Source organism: Penaeus monodon, chromosome 8 (assembly GCF_015228065.2).
Source record: "Penaeus monodon isolate SGIC_2016 chromosome 8, NSTDA_Pmon_1, whole genome shotgun sequence".
Classification (NCBI taxonomy): domain Eukaryota; kingdom Metazoa; phylum Arthropoda; class Malacostraca; order Decapoda; family Penaeidae; genus Penaeus; species Penaeus monodon.
Window position 1 is genome coordinate 10546383 of NC_051393.1, and position 7500 is coordinate 10553882.

Genomic DNA, 7500 nt, shown 5'->3' on the forward strand with positions numbered 1-7500 from the left:
TTTAAACATAAGTATTTTATTCATGCAGAATTATGTATGGAGATAAGGTTAACCTTGTGTATCCTTCACTAATGCTTTTAGAGACTTGTGATATTACGTATGCAGTTAATAAAGTCGTTGTAGATAGGCCTATAACGAACTTGACATTTGACAATATCCGCCTTTAAACCACAGATTCGTCTAAGGTAGACCATATCCCGTTTTCGATTGAGGCCTCGTCTATAGTCATAAAATCGCCACAGCCCTTCGATAGGCTTACCCATTCAGCGGACGTGCCTGCCCAATGGCGCGCTGAGATAGAGACAATCTTTGTAGATTAACTGTAGGCCTATCTGTGACACCCGGGCGGAAATGTCAGCGGATCGAATTAATGGTTGGATCAAACCCTCTCCGAATCCTCTCCCTTGTTATTCTCTCTTCTCCTCCTTCCCCCTCGTTATTATATTATCCCATTCATCGTCCTTAATAGGAACAGAAAAACCCTGAACATTTATACACAGTTCCTGCTAATGCGTTTCTCCCTTGCTTCGTCGTGGGAAAAAGCTTATTTTGGAATAGGCGTTGGCCAGCCTTGTTAATGACGCGTGTGTGTTACAGACTTCTTATCATTTTCATTAGTGGGTGAAGCTGTTGTTTGAGTGAATCTGCATCACTTAAGAGATAATTTTGAGTGATTTTTCACTGTGTTATGAGAAATCGAGTACCATTTGGGAGTAGGGAATGAATTTTTGTGGTATATGTTGCAATATTTTTAGATATGGCTTGGATAAACATATATTAGGAAACACCAGTACGCAAGGACTCTTTTTAAGCAAATGAGCGTTTTCCGTGTTTTGTTGTCAAGAGATGAGACAACACCAAAGTCCTCTCACATTTACGCAAGATAACGTGTGTCTGTCGAGAAGTGGCCAGAGAAATGTAGCATACAGGGAAAACGATGACTGCCATGCATTTGTAATTTATATTTCTATTTTGTGGGTGTTTAGCTAATTATTATTGAATATCCAATGGGTCTTGAAATGTGCATAAGAGACTTTCACGTCCCCGTCAAAGCGAAGACTTCCTTCGTCTCACGTCTCCAACACGCAGGGTATCGGGGTTGACATATTTTTATCCACTTGTTAGATAATCTGTGCTCAGGTGCTATTCTACCCCCTCTCCCTCCCTCCACCTCCGCCCCTCCTTGGTCCTTCCTCACAGGTGTGTTATCTCGAGGGCGACCTGATAGTCGTCTAGACCAGGTGAGTCAGTCCTCGAATTCAGATGTAAGGGGGGAGGGAGAGGGAGAGGGAGAGGGAGAGGGAGAGGGAGAGGGAGAGGGAGAGGGAGAGGGAGAGGGAGAGGGAGAGGGCGGAGATCCAGTAATGAGTCGACGAACTAGCATATAAGGTGAAGCTTTGTATCCACGTTTTTTTTCTATTCTCTTTCCGTACCAGTTATTGATTTTTAATAATAATAATAATATTATTATTATTATTATTATTATTATTATTATTATTATTATTATTATTATTATATTTATTATTATTATTATATTTTTATTATTATTATTATTATTTATTATTATTATTATTATTTATTATTATTATATTTATTATTATTATTATTTGTTTTTATGATTGTTTTTATTATTATCATTATTATTTTTACTATGGTTATTGATTGATTTGTTTCGTTTGATATTATTTATTTATTTATTTATTATTTTTAATAAGGGCATTCATATACATAATAAGTATGGTATCAGAGACACGCCCAAACCAGTCGATTCTCAGAGAGTCAAGAAGTGTGCGGGGATTTCACAGCGCTTGCATGTAGTAACCGTCGGCCGAAGTGGCTTAACGATGGTTACGCTCTTTTGACCACGTCCGTTAACGCTTTAACAGCCCTTGCAGTTTTGTTATAGGTTATTTTACGCCTTAGGGTAACGGCACCTTCAATACGCGCTAACCTCCTCCTCCTTCTCCTTCTTCTCTTTCTCTTTCTCCTTCTTCTCCTTCTCCTCTTTCTCTTTTGTCCTTCTCCTCTTTCTCTTTCTCCTTCTCCTTCTCCTTCTCCTTTCCTTTTTCCTTCTTCTCCTCTTCTCTTCTCCTCCTTTCTCCTTTTTCTCTTCTTCTCCTTTCTTTCTCTTTTCTTTTCTTTCTCTTTCTTTTCTCTTTCCTCTCTTCTTTCTCCTCCTTAACATCCTTTTTCTCCTCCTCCCTCTTCTTTCCCTTTTCTTCCTCTTCTTCTACTTCTTGTCGTTCTCCTCCTCCTCCTCCTCCCCCTCCTCCTCCTCCTCTCCTCCTCCTCCTCCTCCTCCTCCTCCTCCTCCTCCTCCTCCTCCTCCTTCCTCCTCCTCCTCTCCCCCCTCCTTCTCCTCCCCTCCTCCCTCCTCCTCCTCTCCTCCTCCTCCTTCTCCTCCTCCTCCTTCTCCTCCTCCTCTCCTTCTCTCCTCCTCCTCCTTTCTCCTCCCTCCTCTCCTCCTCCTCCTCCTCCTCCTCCTTCCTCCTCCTCCTCCTCCTTTTCTTCTCCTCCTTCTTCTCCCTCCTCCTTCCCTCCTTCTCTCCTCCTCTCTCCTCCTTTTCTTCTCCTCCTTCTTCTCCTCCTTCTTCTCTCCTTCTCCTTCCTCTCCTCCTCTCTCTCCCCTCCTCCTCCCCCTCCTCCTCATCCTCCTCCTTCTTCTTCTTCTTCTTCTTTTGACGATGCTTTTCTTTTTTTGCGTCCAGTTAAGTCTGAATTAACGATGGTAGCTTTTGTGTAGATTCTGATACTCCAGAAGGGATTACATTATTGCATCCTGGAAGATTGTATAAGCGACTACTCAAGGGCTCGCTTTAACCATGCTATTCTATGCACAGTACTTACGATAAGCCAAATATGTATGTTGTTATCGAGCACAGCAAGTAGCCATGAATGCTCTTTATAGAAGCTATCAAATGTCTTATTTTTGCTGCCGATCAAAGGTCTCTCGGGTGTAGGTGGTTCTAACTGGAGTAAAGACCGCAATTCCTCTTGATTGCGTAACAATGAACAAGGGATCCTCATTTTGGATATCAACTAGGTAGTTGAGGCCGTTTTGCAAAACTATTTTTCTCTCTCCTCTCCCCCTCCTCTCCCCTTCCCCCCTCCTCTCCCCCTTCCCTCTCCCCCCCTCTCTTCCCTCTTCCCCCCTACTCCTCTTCTTCCTCCTCCCTCTCTCCTCCTCTCCCTCCCTCTTCTTCTCTCCCTCTCTCTACGCTCTCTCTCCTCTCCTCCTCTCTCTCTCCTCCTCTCCTCCTCCTCTCTCCCTCCTCCCCCTCCCTCTCTCTCCCTCCCCTCCCCTCTCTCCTCCTCCCCACTCTCTCCCCCTCTCTCTCCTCCCCCTCTCTCTCTCCTCTCTCCTCCCCCCTCTCCTCTCCTCCCCCTCCTCCTCCTCTTCTCCCTCTTCCTCCTATTCTCCTTCTTCCTCCTCCTCCTCTCCTTCCCCTCCTCCTCCTCCTCCTCCTCCTCCTCCTCTTCCTTCCCTTCCTCTCTTTTCCTCTTCCTCCTCCTCCTCTCCTCCTCCTCCTTTCCCCTTACCTCCTCATCTCCTCCTCCCTCCTCTTTCCTCTCCTCCTCCTTCCTCTTCCTCCTCCTCCTTTTCCTCCCTTCCTCTTCCTCCTCTTCCTCCCTTCCTCCTCCTCCTTTTCCTCTTCCTCCTCCTCCTCCTCCTCCTCCTCCTCTCCTCCTCCTCCTCCTCCTCCTCCTCCTCCTCCTTTTCCTCCTCCTCCTCCTTTTCCTCTTCCTCCTTCTCTTCCCCCCTTCTTCCTCCTCCCCCTCCCCCATTCTGCATTGCTTGCCGTGGTCTGCATGTGCACGATGGCCTTTTAAAGAGTGCGTATAACCTGCCTGTGTGCATCGGGGGCTTGTTTTTAGTCGCTTCGTTGTCTCGGCCCTTTTTTTTTATTATTATTGTCTGCTTGTGCACCTGTGAATGGCGGCGCATCATCCTCTCTGCTTGTGTGCCTTACGGGAGGGGGGGGGGGAGGGAAGCTCCGTCTTTGTGCAGGTTGGTGCTTGATTGAATATTTTCGAGAGGGTTATTGCTTGTTTCTTGTTCGGTGGCGTCTGTTGTAACGAGTTGTGTGTGGGGGTGGGGTAGGGGTGTGGGGGTGGGGGGTTCGGTGCGTGTGTGTTGGGGGGGGGGGTCGGAGTGGGTTTGTGGTGTGTGTTTGTATGCATGCCTGTAGGTACGTGTATATGCGCGTGCGTGTTTTATGAAGAAAGTGAAAGCAGAAAGGAAAGAGGGAGAGAAGCGATGGATTTTAAGGGAAAGGAATATTACAAAATAGAAAGGAGAATGCATTAAGAAAATTCGAATTGCTATACATGCACACGAGCGCGCGTACACATTCTTTCTCTCTCTCTCTCTCTCTCTCTCTCTCTCTCTCTCTCTCTCTCTCTCTCTCTCTCTCTCCCTCCCTCCCTCCCTCCCTCCCTCCCTCCCTCCCTCCCTCCCTCCCTCTCTCTCTCTCTCTCTCTCTCTCTCTCTCTCTCTCTCTCTCTCTCCCTCTCTCCCTCCCTCTCTCGCAAACGTTACACACTCACACAGGTATACTCACAAACTCGTACTCAAAGACACACACAAACCCCACATTTTCAGTAAAAACAAAGAAACCCCCTTCCCCATACACACACACACACCTTTTCTCACTCTCCTCCTTCCGGATATTCGTATCACCTCTTGATCGCCCATAGAGAAGCCGATAAGGAGAGAGGCGCGTAAGATTCTGGAGGCCGATAACGATAACACAGGAAGGTCTGAGATTCACAGGGAAACGGGATTAGAGAGAACGGAGATAAGAGGGATTTTTTTTTTAGGAAAAGGGACGCGTTAATTCCGGGTTATATAGCTGATTGGCTGTTGATCACTGGGTGTATAGGCTTGTGTAACGAGGGTGTGTGGAGGCCTAGGTCGGTACTTTAGAGGGTATTGCTGTGGTAGTGTGTTGTATTTCAGGGTTGTGTTATGTTCGTGGTTGGAGGTTGTGTTATGTTCGTGGTTGGAGGTTGTGTTATGTTCGTGGTTGGAGGTTGTGTTATGTTCGTGGTTGGAGGTTGTGTTATGTTCATGGTTGGAGGTTGTGTTATGTTCGTGTTTGGAGGTTGTGTTATGTTCGTGTTTGGAGGTTGTGTTATGTTCGTGGTTGGAGGTTGTGTTATGTTCGTGGTTGGAGGTTGTGTTATGTTCGTGGTTGGAGGTTGTGTTATGTTCGTGGTTGGAGGTTGTGTTATCTTTAGGGCTGGAGGTTGTGTTATGTTCTCGGTTGGAGGTTGTGTTATTTTCGGGCATTTGTGATGTGTTAACTTCAGGGTTGTAGGTCACATGTTGTAGGTGAGCTGATACACACGTTTTCCAATGCGGGGTCAATCGGGGGCTTTACTTCCAGAAGGATGTCGAACCTGTTTCATGTTGTAATATGTATACTTGTGTGGTGTATTCATGTTTGCTCTTTGTTTGTTGTTTGTTGTTGTTGCTGCTGTTTTTGCTTTGCTTATTTTATATTATTTTGATTTTGAATTTAATTATAGTTATAGTTATCAGTATTGTTATGATTATTCATACTGTTATTGTTATTATTTATTTTTTTTCTTTGATATTTTATGGTGATTGTTCTTGTTATGATTGCTAGTATAAGCACTTGTCATGTATTTAAATCATGTTGGTGTTATATCCTGGCGCAGTTCTTGAAGTCGTGTCACACAGTCATCTTATCTCTCGTCTTTGAAGTGCCCAGTGTAGATAAAATACACTTGAGCGTCGTATATATATATCTGTCAGTTGGAATACTGCCTGCGTTACCGAGTCGTTCAGTGTTCAGTGTACTTCCGCTTGTGTAATTACTGGATGACGAAGGTGTTTATGCGTTTTTGTTTGTTTGTTTACTGATGGGGTATGGAGACAAGTTGATTTCTGGGTACGTTTCCTAGGCGTCGGAATCGCCTTGTATACCCGTCTTGCATACGTAGGTGGTAGGTGCAGGTGATCTTGAGGTACCTGATTATGACGCACACCTATGGGAAAGTCGGGCTGACCACGCCCACGATCACGGGCGAGAGAAACCGCACGGGTATGTGTTGAAGGTCAGACCGGGTCGGAGTGGCGTAATCTGGGTGCTTGCTCCCTGGCTTGTGTGTGTGTGTGTGTGTGTGTGTGTGTGTGTGTGTGTGTGTGTGTGTGTGTGTGTGTGTGTGTGTGTGTGTGTGTGTGTGTGTGTGTGTGTGTGTGTGTGTGTGTATCTGTCTGTCTGTCTGTTTGTGTGTCTCAGTATATGACTGTCTCTTAATCTCTGTCTCTGAGTTTCTGTTTGTGTGTAACTGTATGTGCAGCCTTCCACTTCTCTGGTATTTGTCTATATAGTTTAATAATTCACTCATTCCTTTTTATTCATATACTTATTTTTTTGCAACCATGAGATACCGATATCAGAATGCAATTGAATTCATAGGTCCAGTTGCAAGCACCGTCGAGTAATGCACAGGCTCGTACATTTGCATCTGTTGCCTGCACTAGCTTGCCTCATTACCGGACCGTTGCAAGTGTTGATGTTGCAACCTTGACCTGGCACAGTAGAGGTTTCCCCGCTGACCTCGCCGGAACAAAGACTCGATTCTCATTCGTGTTTCTCGGCCACTTAGCTGATTTTAACTAATTACTTTGATGACCCTTTTTTCTGGTCTCGCATTTTCTCGGAATTTATTGCTTTGATGTAGGCTATGTAATTACGTGGAAATGATAAGCGTGATAAATGATAAGAAAATATGAGAGCAGATGGTTTCCTTGATGATAAGCATGTTAGATTGCGCCCTTGGGTTGTGAGTTGTCCTCTCATTAACGTCTCCAGCGCGACATGGAAATGAGGCCAAGGAAGGAAGTGTAACTCGTTCTCTCTCTCTCTCTCTTTCTCCCTCCCCCTCCCTCCCTCCCTCCTTCTCCACTCCCCTTCCTTTCCCTTTCTCCCTTCCTCCCTCTTCCTCTTCCTCTCCATCTCCCTCACTCCCCCTCCATCTCCTTCTTCCTCTCTCTCCACATCTCTCTCTATCCCCTCTTTTACATCTCCCAGTCCTTTGCTCCTCCCGATGTGTGTTCGTCAGTTCGCGTCTCTCCGTCTGTCCTGCCTCGCGTGCGTTGACCTATTGGCAGATGGCCCGTCGATCTCCCGAAAGACGAAGGAAAGAGAAGGGAAGAGAGAAAGGGAGAGAGAGAGGGGAGGGAGGATGGGGTAAGAGGGATAGAGAGGGAGAGTGGGCGGGAGAGCGAGCGAGCGAGAGGGGAGGAAGAGGGAGAGGGAGAAACAGGAGAGATAGGTAAAAATAGATAGAGAGATAAGGAAAGCGGTGGCTTAACCAGATGCTGGCTTACTGAAAGGTTGCAAGGTCGCCAGGCTTTGGGACAGAGTGCCAGCGAGTCACGTGACAGTGCCAGTCCCAGTGCCAGTGCCATCTGCTAGGTCAGTTGGGTGCAGGAGTGACAGCTGTGTACGTGACGTTGGTGTCGTC

General features: G+C 46.2%; 1 protein-coding gene across 2 annotated transcripts in view; it reads left to right on the top strand.

Annotated features, from left to right (window-relative positions):
• LOC119576140 (SH2 domain-containing protein 4B-like) overlaps positions 1-7500 on the top strand; it is a 164695-nt gene that overhangs the window by 728 nt on the left and 156467 nt on the right. The gene's annotated exons all lie outside the window — the stretch shown is intronic.